Source organism: Mesocricetus auratus, unplaced genomic scaffold, assembly GCF_017639785.1.
Source record: "Mesocricetus auratus isolate SY011 unplaced genomic scaffold, BCM_Maur_2.0 Super-Scaffold_100003, whole genome shotgun sequence".
Lineage (NCBI taxonomy): Eukaryota > Metazoa > Chordata > Mammalia > Rodentia > Cricetidae > Mesocricetus > Mesocricetus auratus.
This window is the reverse complement of record NW_024429188.1, coordinates 114032706-114046761: the sequence shown is the minus strand read 5'-3', so window position 1 is coordinate 114046761 and position 14056 is coordinate 114032706. Positions and strand designations below refer to the sequence as shown.

At 39.3% G+C, this 14056-nt stretch overlaps 1 long non-coding RNA gene across 1 annotated transcript in view; it reads left to right on the top strand.

The window, feature by feature from the left end:
• Window positions 1-361: 361 nt before the first annotated feature.
• Window positions 362-14056, top strand: part of LOC121140038 — a 58637-nt gene continuing 44942 nt past the window's right edge. The window contains exon 1 of the long non-coding RNA XR_005876875.1: window positions 362-1704. This is a non-coding gene — a long non-coding RNA (uncharacterized LOC121140038). The remainder of the gene's footprint in view (window positions 1705-14056) is intronic.

The following is a 14056-nucleotide window of genomic DNA, read 5'->3' as shown; positions in this document are numbered from 1 at the left end:
CCACTAGTTGGCAAGCCGAATCTGTGTCATTATGGATTGAATTACATGTGTCATGAGAATGCTGGAATCATCAAAATGTGCCTCCTGCCTTCTGAGAACTCATGGTCTGTCTGTAGGGATGGCTGTATATTATGCTAAGGTGTTTCTTATTCTATGGTAAAAATATAGAGACCAATAAGTTATATAGTACTCTAGTGAGAACTTTTCAAATGTTCTGTTTATTTTAGCTATATTTGTTCCTCATTGACAACAGAAATGTTCTAATGAATATGTTCATTTTAAAGTTCAAATTCTAGACAATTTCCTTGTAGATTTGTCATTTTGTGCAGTATATGTTCTAAATAGCTATACATAACTGACATGTTCTGCTGTTACTAGGGCAGTTATCAAATTTTCTTTCTCACCACAATAATTGTACAGTATTTATGTCTGTAAAATTAATTTTTCTATCTTATACATAAATTGGTTCTAGGAAGAATAGCTTAACATAGAAAATAAAGATATCAGCCTCATTATAAATAATTAAGAGCCAAAGACCATTGGAGGCAGGGGTTTGAAAGTCAAAAGCCCACAGTGAGCACAGAGGTAGTGAGTAAAGATAGTAAGTGAGATGACTTAGTGAATCTGCATTTGAGTTTGCAGAATCCACATAAAAAGTTGGATGCAATTGTTATTTCCTGTATCTGGAAACAACACTGGGAAAGTAGAAACAGGAGGTTCCCTGGAGATTGCTAGCCAGTTAGTCTAGCAAATATTAAGTGCCAGGTTCAAAGGAGAATGATTGAGGAAGATACCAAACACCTCTCCATTTAAACACATATATGTACGTGTGTACTCAGACACACTCCTGTACATATACAGACACACAGAGAAACAGACTCTGTCTCTCTGTCTCTATGTCTCTGTCTCTGTCTCTGTCTCTCTCTCTCTCTCTCTCTCTCTCTCTCTCTCTCACACACACACACACATACACACACACCAAAGTTGATTTAAGGGAACAGAAGATAAGGACCTAAATAATGTATGTCACATAGAAAGTATCAACCATATTGAGCTCTAGCTCTGGCTGATCATTCCCAGGAGGCGCTCTATAATAAGTGTGGCCAAATTGCTTATGCTTTCACGATGGACATACTTATTTAAGTATGAATCTTAAGAGTTCTAAATTTTGGTAAGTAACTCAGAGTAGAAATATGTTGTACATAACATGCAGTACAGGTCTGTAGGCTAGAATCAGCCAGTGGGTTACCCATTCATAATCTCTTATTAAAAAGGGATAGAGTAAAAATTAAATTTAGGAAGCCGAGACAAGATGGCAATGGATATGAAATCAGTCTCTGAGCTTCATTGTGGGTAAAATAAATATGGACGTTGATTATTTTCCTGTTAGTCAGACATTTCCTGCTGTGACAAATGTAAGAGAAACAGTTCATGGGAGTTAAGATCTAATTGAGCTCACAGTTTCAGAGGTTTCAGTCCATTATTGGCTTGCTCTGTTGTTTCTAGGCTGATGATGATGCCATGATGATGCCAAACATCGTGGCAGAAGGGAATAGAGAACAAAAATTGCTTATCTCGTGGCAACCAGGAAAAAGAAAAAGAGACAGGAAAGGGCCATGTACAAGATATATCTTCCTAGTGCATATTCTTAGTCACCTACATCCATCTAACCTACTAACTTATATCCAGAACTTCCCCAAAACCGTAAGTAACTGAAATTTTGGTTTCTCTAGCTTATAATTAAAGTCATAAATAGGCTGATAAATAGTCATCTTTGTTTGTACCTTCTGAAAATTATCTAAAGAATGTATTGTGAAAGTATCTTAAAGAGATGCAATGCCAAGGACACATACAAAGAATAGTAACTGATACCTCTGGGCATCATTTTATTCCTACTTAAGTGAAGGCATTGTGCGTATTAACAATGTGTGCTGAAAAGCCTCTAGTTTCTTATGAGTATAGTTACTGAGTTACATTTCTTTTGGCAACTTTCTACAATTTCCTCAGAAAAATGTAGCCTCATTATGTCTCAATCTCAATTATGCTATTTCCACATCATGTAACACCAGGTAAAATATCATATTGATTCTTGGTTTCCTTCTCTGTCTAGTTGCTGGGAGCAGCAACAGCATTCCAGGAACACTGGACATCTTAAATGAAGTAGTGTACATGAAAGCACCTAGAATCACACCCTTGCTCTGTAGAAACAATGAGAATTGATCGTCTTCTATATGATTTTTCTGTTCTTAAGCATTGTGAAGGGCTCCATACTGATGCTTCCTAAAGAAAACTTGGAGCTATTTATTTATAGAGGTTTATTTCAAAATTGAATAAACTATTAGTTATCTTTTCTCAGCTGTCCTGTTTATAATCATTTCTCCCTTACCTTGTATGGTTTACTTGCCCTTTATCATGATGAACTTCTGCTTGTGTTTGATTTCATTTCAGACAGGTAGAAAAGCATGTCACAAGAGTCATTCTTTATAGTGTAGGTTTACCTCTCCTCACCAGAATGATCTTCGAAAAGTGATCTAAGCATTGAAGATATGGATTAGAACCACAGATGAGAATGGTAGGGGCAAGTTTCAAGCTTTAGAGTGGTATCTCATCTGCTCTTGAGGAAGGCTACCTTGCAAAAGTAGTTCTGCATGATATTTATATTAGTCGCTGATGAAGGATAACACAAGAATATAAAAACTGGATACTTTTGTTTAGTTACATCATTTTATAGTTTTATTACCTGTGTGTATTTAGAAATGAGAATTGTGAGAAAGCTTGGAAATACACACCAAAGCTTCAGGGTAGAGGAGTACTCTGAGTTGGTTAGCTAGAGTGACTCTCAGGAGAATTGTCTTACAAGCTGTAGATTCTGACAGAATGCACTCTACCTTTAATACCCTGTTAACTGAAAGGGAAGAAGGAGGAGAAGTTAGACTCTGAAGAATGTCTTACAGAGGACTCATATAGCCCTATATTGCTTTCAACAAGGTGGTCCCATCTTATTTTCTTATTATGCAACCTCTGTGAGCCAAGTCAACCACAGAAAATGAAGGAAAAGGAAATGAAACCTTTTAATCTCCAAGACAGAGATTTATTCTATGCAAACTGAGTGGCAGTTCCAAACCATGGCTCAGACATCAGAAACTATTTGAGTTTTGGATTCACTTTCTGAAAAGGGAGTTGTCACGGCTTCCTGGAAAGAGGTTGACCAGAACCAAATGGCACCTTCACAAATGGAGGCCCACAGATTCAGTTGAGGATGTATTTCTTGATTAAAGAATCAAGATTAGTTCCTTTGTTGAGTTTCTGTCTTGTATTCCTGTCTAGTGGTGAGAGTGGGTAGTGAAGCCTTATATTTGGCAACATAGCAAACCTCAACAGGTACAAAAAATGGAATAAATCCATGTATCTTATCAGACCATCATGCACTAAAGTTAGAATTAAACAACAACACTAACTGCTGAAACCCTACAAACTCATGGAAATTGAATAATGTGCAATTGCACCATTCCTGGGTCAAAGAAAAAAATAATAAAAGAAATTAAAGACTTCCTAGAATTCAGTGACAATGAAGACACAACATACCCAAACTTATGGGACACTTTGAAAGCAGTGCCAAGAGAAAAGTTCACAGCACTAAGTGCCCACATGAAGAAACTGGACAATAGTCACACTAGAGAATTAACAGCACACCTGAAAGCTCTAGAACATAAAGAAGCATACTCACCCCAGAGGAGTAGACACCAGGAAATAATCAAAATGAGGGCTGAAATCAATAAAGTAGAAACTAGGAAAACAATACAAACAATCAATGTAATGAAGAGTTGGTTCTTTAAGAAAATCAACAAGATAGATAAACCACTATCCAAACTTACCAAATGGCAGAGTGTTAACATGCAAATTAACAAAAATCAGAAATGAAAAGGGGGACATACCAACTGACACTGAAGAAATCCAGAGAATCATCAGGTCATACTTTGAAAATCTGTACTCCACAAAATTTGAAAATTTAAAGGAAATGGACAATTTCCTGGATAGATATCACTTACCGAAATTAAATCAAGAACAGATAAGCAATTTAAATAGACCTATAACCCCTAATGAAATAGAAGCAGTCATCAAAAGTCTCCCAACCAAAAAGAAAAAAAAAGCTCAGAGCCAGATGGCCTCAGTGCAGAATTCTACCAGAAATGCAAAAAACAGCTAATACCAATTCTCCTCAAAGTATTCTAACCAATAGAAGCAGAAGAGTCATTGTCAAATTCTTTTTACAAGGCTTCAATAACCTTGATCCCCAAGCCACACAAAGACATAACTAAGAAAGAGAACTACAGACAAATCTCCCTCATAAACATTGATGCAAAAAATACTCAATAAAATACAGGCAAATCGAATCCAAGAACACATCAAAACAATCATCCACCATGATCAAGTAGGCTTCATCCCAGGGATGCAGGTATAGTTCAACATAAAAAATCCATCAGTGTAGTGCACCTTATAAACAAGCAGAGAAACAAAAATCACATGATCATCTCACTAGATGCTGAAAAAGCCTGTGACAAAATTCAACACCCATTCATGATAACGGTCTTGGAGAGTTTTGGGATAACAGGAACATGCCTAAGCATAAGCAATATACAGCACACCAACAGCCAACACCAAACTACATGGAGAGAAAATAAACATAATTCTTCTAAAATCAGGAACAAGACAAGGCTGTTGCTAGTCTCATCCCTCTTCAATACTGGACTTAAAGTTCTAGTTAGAGGGAAAAAACAAAAACAAACAGACAAAAAACATAAAACAAAAGGAGATCAAGTGGATACACATTGGGAAAGATGTCAAACTTTCACTATTTGCAAATGATATGATAGTTTACATGAGTGACCCGAAAACTCTACCAGGCAACTCCTACAACTGATAAACACCTTCAGCAAAGTGGCAGGATACAATATCAACTCAAAAAAATCAGTAGCCTTACTATATACGATGATAAAAGAGCTAAGAAGAAATCAGAGAAATATCACCCTTTACAATTGCTACAAACAACATGAAATATCTTGGTGTAATGCTATCCAATCAAGTAAAAGTGCTTTATCGCGGAGTAGCTGTTCCGGATCAGGTACAACAGGACCCAGAATAGGGTCCAGGGGACCAGGTAGGAGGCTAAGCGCCCCAGATTCCTGTTCTTCTTCCCCACCCTCGGGACCAGCATTTGGACAAGGAATAGAAGAACCACCAGATTATTGGACTTGCTAGCACCCACCAAAAGGGAACTCTGGTCCCCAGACAAGTAAGGGGCTCTTTCTGCACCCACTAGAAGAAGAGATGGGAAAGAGACAATACAAAAACACAGTCAGCAACAGAAAAACAAATATGACACCGCCAGATTCTAGAGACTCCACACCAGCAAGACCCCAACATTCCAATGCGAATGAAGCAGAAGAGAACGACCTTAAAAGCACTTTCATGAAAATGATAGAGGCCCTAAAAGAGGATATAGGAAAATCCCTCAAAGAAATGGAAGAAAAAAACAAACCAAAAAATGCAAGAATTGGAAGAAAAAACAAACCAAAAAAGGCAGGAAATGGAAGAAGAAATGAAGCAAAAAATGCAAGAAATGGAAGAAAAAACAAAGCAAAAAATGCAAGAATTGGAAGAAGAAACATACCAAAAAAGGCAGGAAATAGAAGAAGAAACAAAGCAAAAAATGCAAGAAATGGTAGAAAAAACAAAGCAAAAATGAAAAAAAATGGAAGAAGAAACAAACCAAAAACGGCAGGAAATGGAAGAAGAAACAAAGCACAAAATGCGAGAAATGGAACAAAAAGCAAACCAAAAAATGCAAGAAATGGAAGAAAGAACAAACCAAAAAATTCATAAAAGGAAACAAACGGATGAAAAGATAAACAGAAAATTGCAAGAAGCAATGCAAACACTGCAAGGGTTGAAAACTGAAATAGAGACATAAAAAAAAAAACACAATCTGAAGAAAGGCAGAAAATAGAAAAGCTGGACAAACAGTCAGGCACTACCAATACAAGCATTACCAACAGAATAGAAGAGATGGAAGAGAGAATCTCAAGTGTTGAAGATACACTAGGAGAAATGGATTTATCAACCAAAGAAAACCTTAAATCCAACAAATCCTTAACACAAAACATCCAGGAAATATGGGACACCATGAAAAGACCAAACCTAAGAATAATAGGTATAGAAGAAGGAGATGAAATCCACCTCAAAGGGGCAGAAGGCATATTCAACAAAATCATAGAAGAAAACTTTCCCAACCTTAAGAAAGATATGCTATTGAAGGTACAAGAAGCCTACAGAACACCAAATAGAGTGGACCACAAAAAAAAAAATCCCCTCACCACATAATAATCAAGACCCCAAACATACAGAATAAAGAAAGAATATTAAGAGCAGCTAAGGAAAAAGGTCAAGTAACATATAAAGGCAGACCTATCAGAATTACACCTGATTTCTCCATGGAAACTCTGAAAGCCAGAAGGTCCTGGATAGATATTCTACCTACACTAAGAGACCATGGATGCCAGCCCAGACTACTATACCCGGCAAAGCTCTCAATCACTATAGACGGAGAAAACAAGATATTCCATGACAAAACTAGATTCAAGCAATATGTGTCCACTAACCCAGCCCTACAGAAAATTTTGGAAGGAAAACTCCAACCCAAGGAAGCTAACTACAACCAGAAAAACATAAGTATTAGAGAATCCCTCTCTACCAACAGCCAAAAGAACAAAAGGGTGAAATTCCACACATAATTCCACCAACAACAACCATCGCAAATCGAAGAAGGATGAGCAATCAATGGTCATTAATATCCCTCAATATTAATGGCCTTAACTCACCCATAAAAAGACACAGACTAGCAGAATGGATTCGAAGACAGAACCCTTCCTTCTGCTGCATACAAGAAACACACCTCACCCTCAAAGACAGACATTACCTGAGAGTTAATGGTTGGGAAAAATTTTTTCAATCAAATGGACCCAAGAAACAAGCAGGGGTAGCAATTCTAATATCTAACAAACTAGACTTTAAAATAAAATCAATCAAAAGAGATGAAGGAGGTCATTACATACTCATCACAGGTGAAACCCACCAAGATGAAGTGTCTAACCTGAACATCTATGCCCCAAATACAAAGGCATCCACATTCGTTAAAGAAACATTATTAGAACTTAAATCTCATCTAAAGCCTCACACAGTTATAGTGGGAGATTTCAACACACCACTCTCAGCACTAGACAGGAATACCAGACAGAAACTCAACAAAGAATCAAAGGGTCTAATAGAAGTAATGACCCAACTGGGATTAACAGATATCTATAGAACATTTCATCCACATAAAAAAGAATATACCTTCTTCTCACCACCACATGGAACCTTCTCAAAAATCGACCACATACTTGGCAACATATCAAACCTCAGCAGCTACAAAATAATTGGAATAACTCCATGCATCTTATCAGACCACCATGCTTTAAAATTAGAATTCAACAACAACACAAATTGCAGAAAACCTACAAACTCATGGAAATTGAATAATGCTCAACTGCACCATCCCTGGGTCAAAGAGGAAATAAAAAAAAGAAATTAAAGACTTCCTCAAATTCAATGAGAATGAAGACACAACATACCCAAACCTATGGGACACTTTGAAAGCAGTGCTACGGGGGGAAGTTCATAGCACTAAGTGCTCACATGAAGAAACAGGAGAACATTTATACCAGAGAATTAACATCACAGCTGAAAGCTCTAGAACACAAAGAAGCAAACTCCCCCAGGAGGAGTAGACGCCAGGAAATAATCAAATTGAGGGCTGAAATCAATAAAGTAGAAACCAGGAAAACAATACAAAGAATCAATGCAACTAAGAGTTGGTTCTTTGAGAAAATCAACAAGATAGACAAACCTTTGTCTAAACTTACCAAACAGTAGAGAGTGAACACGCAAATAAACAAAATCAGAAATGAAAAGGGGGACATAACAACAGACTCTGAGGAAATCCAGAGAATCATTAGGTCATACATTGAAAACCTGTACTCCACAAAATTCGAAAATTTAAAGGAAATGGATGACTTCCTGGACAGCTATCATTTGCCAAAACTAAATCAAGAACAGATAAGCAATTTAAATAGACCTATAACCCCTATGGAAATAGAAGCTGTCATCAAAAGTCTCCCAACCAAAAAAAGTCCAGGTCCAGATGGCCTCAGTGCAGAATTCTACCAGAAATTCAAAGAACAGCTTATACCAATTCTTCTCAAAGTGTTCCACACAATAGAAGCAGAAGGGTCTTTGCCAAACTCTTTCTATGAGGCTTCAATAACCTTGATCCCCAAGCCACACAAAGATACAACTAAGAAAGAGAACTTCAGACCAATATCCCTCATGAACATTGATGCAAAAATACTCAATAAAATACTGGCAAATCGGATCCAAGAACACATCAAAGCAATCATTCACCACGATCAAGTAGGTTTCATCCCAGGGATGCAGGGGTGGTTCAACATACGAAAATCCATCAACGTAATCCACCTTATAAACAAGCTGAAAAACAAAAATCACATGATCATCTCACTAGATGCTGAAAAAGCCTTTGACAAAATCCAACACCCCTTCATGATAAAGGTCTTGGAGAGATCTGGGATAACAGGGATATACTTAAACATAATAAAAGCTATATACAGTAAACCAACAGCCAACATCAAACTAAATGGACAGAAACTCAACGCAATTCCTCTAAAATCAGGAACAAAACAAGGCTGTCCACTCTCTCCATACCTTTTCAACATGGTACTTGAAGTTCTAGCTATTGCCATACGACAACAAAGGGGGATCAAGGGGATACAAATTGGGAAGGAAGAGGTCAAACTTTCACTGTTTGCAGACGATAGGATAGTTTACATCAATGACCCAAAGAACTCTACCAGAGAACTCTTACAGCTGATTAACACCTTCAGCAAAGTGGCAGGCTACAAGATCAACTCAAGAAAATCAGTAGCCCTACTATATACAGATGATAAAAGGGCTGAAAGAGAAATCAGAGAAACATCACCCTTTACAATTGCCACAAACAACATAAAATACCTTGTGGTAACACTAACCAAACAAGTGAAAGACCTGTATCGTAAGAACTTTGAATCTTTAAAGAAAGAAATTAAAGAAGCCCTCAGAAAATGGAAAGATCTCCCATGCTCTTGGATAGGTAGGATCAATGTAGTAAAAATGGCAATCCTGCCAAAAGCAATCTACAGATTCAATGCAATCCCCATTAAAATCCCAGCACAATTCTTCACAGACCTTGAAAGAAAAATAATCAATTTTGTATGGAAAAACAAAAGACCCAGGATAGCCAAAACAACCCTGTTCAACAAGGCAACGTCCGGAGGCATCACCATCCCTGACCTCAAGCTCTATTACAGAGCTATAGTCCTGAAAACAGCTTGGTATTGGCACAAAAATAGACAGGTAGACCAATGGAATCGAATTGAAAACCCGGGTATTAACCCACACACGTACGAACATCTGATCTTTGACAAAGAACCTAAAAATATACAATGGAATAAAGAAAGCTTCTTCATCAAATGGTGCTGGCATAATTGGAGCCTGGCATGTAGAAGAATGCGGATTGATCCATGTTTATCACCATGCACAAAACTTAAGTCCAAATGGATCAAAGACCTCAACATAAATCCAGCCACACTGAACCTCTTAGAAGAGAAAGTGGGTAGTACCCTTGAACGAATTGGTACAGGAGACAGCTTCCTGAACATAACACCAGTAGCACAGACAGTGAGATCAACAATTAATAAATGGGACCTACTGAAACTGAGAAGTTTCTGTAAGGCAAAGGACACAGTCAGCAAGACAAAAAGGCAGCCCACAGAATGGGAAAAAATATTCACTAATCCCACATCTGACAGAGGGTTGATCTCCAAAATTTATAAAGAACTCAAGAAGCAAGTCTCCAAAACATCAAAGGACCCTATTAAAAAGTGGGCTGCAGAACTAAATAGAGAGTTTTCAATAGAGGAGTCTAAAATGGCTGAGAGGCACTTGAGAAAGTGCTCAACATCCTTAGCCATCCGGGAAATGCAAATGAAAACAACTCTGAGATACCATCTCACTCCTGTCAGAATGGCTAAAATCAAAAACACCAATGACAATTTATGCTGGAGAGGATGTGGTGAAAGGGGGACACTCCTCCATTGCTGGTGGGAGTGCCAACTGGTTCAGCCACTTTGGAAATCAGTATGGAGATTCCTCAGAAAAATGGGAATAAACCTACCACAAGACCCAGCAACTCCACTCTTAGGCATATATCCAAAAGATGCCCATTCATACAACAGAGATGTCTGTTCCACTATGTTCATAGCAGCTTTATTTGTAATAGCCAGAACTTGGAAGCAACCTAGATGTCCCTCACCCGAAGAGTGGATAGAGAAAATGTGGTACAGCTACACAATGGAGTACTATTCAGCAGAAAAAATAATGGAATCATGAGATTCGCAGGCAAATGGATGACACTAGAAGAAACCATCCTGAGTGAGGTAACCCAGTCACAAAAAGAGAAACATGGCATGTACTCTCTCATATATGGATTTTAGACATAGATCTGTGGAGTGCCAGCCTACAATCCTATGGCCAGAGAGTCTGGGAAACAGAAACTTCATTTAGTGGCTGATCGAAGAAGAGGCAGACTCCCTTGGTTAAGTACTGAGCTGAACTCAAGAAAGCCAGTAACAGAGAGGGAGGACTGATGATCAAAGGGATTAAGACTGGGCTGGTTTAACCCCCAGAAACAGCTGACCAGACAAAGGTTAACTCTTGAATCCCAGGCATCAGCCTGGGAATCCAGCATGGGACTGATCAAGACCCCCAGAATCTGGGTGTCAGTGAGGAGGCCTAGGGAATCTATTGAGCCTTGGGCAGCAGATCAGTACCCATCCCAAGTATACACACGGACTTTGGACTCCCATAGAACAATGTGAGGTGCACTCTCACCCTGAACCCTTGGGAAGGGTCTAGGCCCTGCCCTATATGAAATGACAGACTATGGACACCCCCATGGAGGGCCTCACCCTACCTGGGGGAATGAGGGGATAATGGAGGGGGCTTGGGGGGAGGGCACGGGAGGAGGGGAGGGAATGGGAGAGGGACCTGGAACTGACTTGTGAAGCAACCTCGTTTCTTATCTAAATTTAAACTGGAAAATAAAATATAAAAAAGTACTTTATCGCAAGAACTTTGAGTCTTTAAATAAAGAAATTAAAGAAGGTACCAGAAAATGGAAAGAGCTCACATGTTCTTGCATAGGTAGGCTCAACACAGTAAAAATGACAATCTTGCCCAACGCAATCTACAGATTCAATGCAATCCCCATCAAATACCTGCACAATTCTTCACAAAACTTTAAAGAACAATTCTCAACTTTATATGAAAAAAAGACCCAGGATAACCAAAACAACCCTGCTCAACAAAGCAACATCTGGAGGCATCACCAACCCTGACTTCAAGCACTATATTAGAACTATAGTCCTGAAAACAGCTTGGTATTGGCACAAAATAGTCAGGTAGGCAAATGGAATGAAATTGAACACCCTCATATTAACCCACACACCTACAAGCACCTGAGTTTTAACAAGGAAGCTAAAATTATACAATGGAAAAATGAAAGCATCTTCAACAAATGGTGCTGGCATAACTGGATGCTGGCATGTAGAAGACTGAAGAGAGATTCATGTCTATCACCATGCACAAAACTTCAGTCCAAATGGATCAAAGACCTCAACATAAATCCTGCCACAATGAACCTCTTAGAAGAGTAAGTGGGAGATACCCTTGAAAGAATTGGTACAGGAGGCTGCTTCCTGAACATAACCCTAGTAGCACAGGCACTGAGATTGACAATTAATAAATGGGACCTCCTGAAGCTGAGAAGCTTCTGTAAGACAAAGGACACTGTCAACAAGACAAAAAGCCGCCCACTGAATAGGAAAAGATATTCACTGACACCACATCTGACAGCCTTCATCCAGTGGCTGATGGAAGCAGAGGCAGACACCCACAGCTTAACACTGAACTCTAAAATTTACAATAAGTCAAGAAGCGAGTCTCCAAAACACCAAAAGATTCAATTAAAAAGTGGGGTACAGAACTAAATAGAGAATTCTCAATAGAGGAGTCTAAAATTACTGAGTGACACTTACGAAAGTGCTAAACATCCTTAGCTATTAGGGAAATGCAAATCAAAACAATTCTGAGATACCATATTACTCCTGTCAAAATGGCTAAAATCAAAAACACCAATGACAGCTTATGCTAGAGAGGATGTGGAGAAAGGGGAACACTCCTCCACTGCTGGTGGGAGTGCCAACTCATATAGCCACTTTGGAAATCAGTATGGAGATTCCTCAGGAAAATGAGAATCAGTCTACCACAAGATCCAGCAATTTCACTCTTAGGCATATACCCAAAAGATGCACATCTGTTCCACTATGTTCATAGCAACATTATTTGTAATAGCCAGAATCTGGAAGCAACCTAAATGCTCCTCAACTGAAGAGTGGATAGAGAAAATGTGTTATATTTACACAATGGAGTACTACTCAGCAGAAAAAACAATGGAATCTTGAAATTTGCTGGCAAATGGATGGCACTAGAAGAATTCATCCTGAGTGAGGTAACCCAGTCACAAAAGATGAACATGATATGTACTCACTCATATATGAATTTTAGACATAGATCAAGGGAGTGCCAGCCTACAATACCACCAAAAGAAAATATGCGAAACAGGGAGGACCCTAAGAGAGATATGCATGGTACCCCAGAGATGAGAATGGGACTGGATTTCCTGAGTAGATTGGGAGCATAAGGGGAGGGGAAAGGGAGCTGGGAAAAAGAGAGGGGAGAAGAGCAGGGGAGAGGAGGACATGGGGGAGCAGAAAGGTTCTGTCGGGGGAAGAACAGAGGAGAACAAGACGAGAGATACCATAATAGAGGGAGTCATTATAGGTTTGAGGAGAAATCTGGCACCAGTGTTGTTTCCAGAGGTCTACAAGAATGACACCAATTGGCATACTAAACAATAGATGAGAGGCTTTCTTAAAAGTCCTTCGCCAATAATGAGATTGATGACTACCTTATATGCCATCCTAGAGCCTTCATCCAGTGGCTGATGGAAGCAGAGGCAGACACCCACAGCTAAACACTGAACTGAACTCCTGGAACCCAGTTGCAGAGAGGGAGGAGTGGTGGGCAAATGAGTCAAGACAAGGCTGGTGAAACCCACAGAAGCAGCTGACTTGAACAAGGGAGAGCTCATGGACCCCAGAATGATGACTGAGAGGCCAGCGTTGGACTCATCCAGACCCCCCTAAATTTGGGTGACAGTGAAGAGGCCTTGGCAATCTATGGGGCCTGGGGTAGTAGATCAGTATTTTATCCCTGTCATAAGAATGGACTCTGGGAGTTCATTCCACATGGAGGGATGCTCTCTCATCCTGGAGACATGTGGGAGGGCTCAGGCCCTGCTCTGGATAAAATGACAGATTCTGGAGATCCCCCATGGAGGGCCTCACCCTTCCTTGGGTGCAAAGTGTGGATTGGTGAAGGGTTGGGGGGGGTTGGATGAGGCGGGGGAGGAGGTGAGGGAGAAGGAGTTGGGATTGACATGTGAAGCAAGCTTGTTTCTAATTTAAGTAAAAAGATAAAAAAGAACCAAGATGAATAAGGATGATACTGTGAATAAGATAAAAGGTATGGGCCTCTGAAGCAAGTCTTTTTAGAAGCCCCACAGGAACTTCAAATGTTATTGGAGATTTGTATTCTGAACAAGGCTGTGAGGAGGTTCAGGTTCTCCCAGGTCTAACTCTCTATGGCAGATCTTCAATGAGAACACTTGTGTGTGAGGGGTGGGGGGATGTAGGAGACAGAGAAATACATGTGGAGTGCAGGACTATTAATGAGCCTTAACTCAGAGAGAGTGAAAACAGCCTTCAACATATCTTCTTGGTGACAA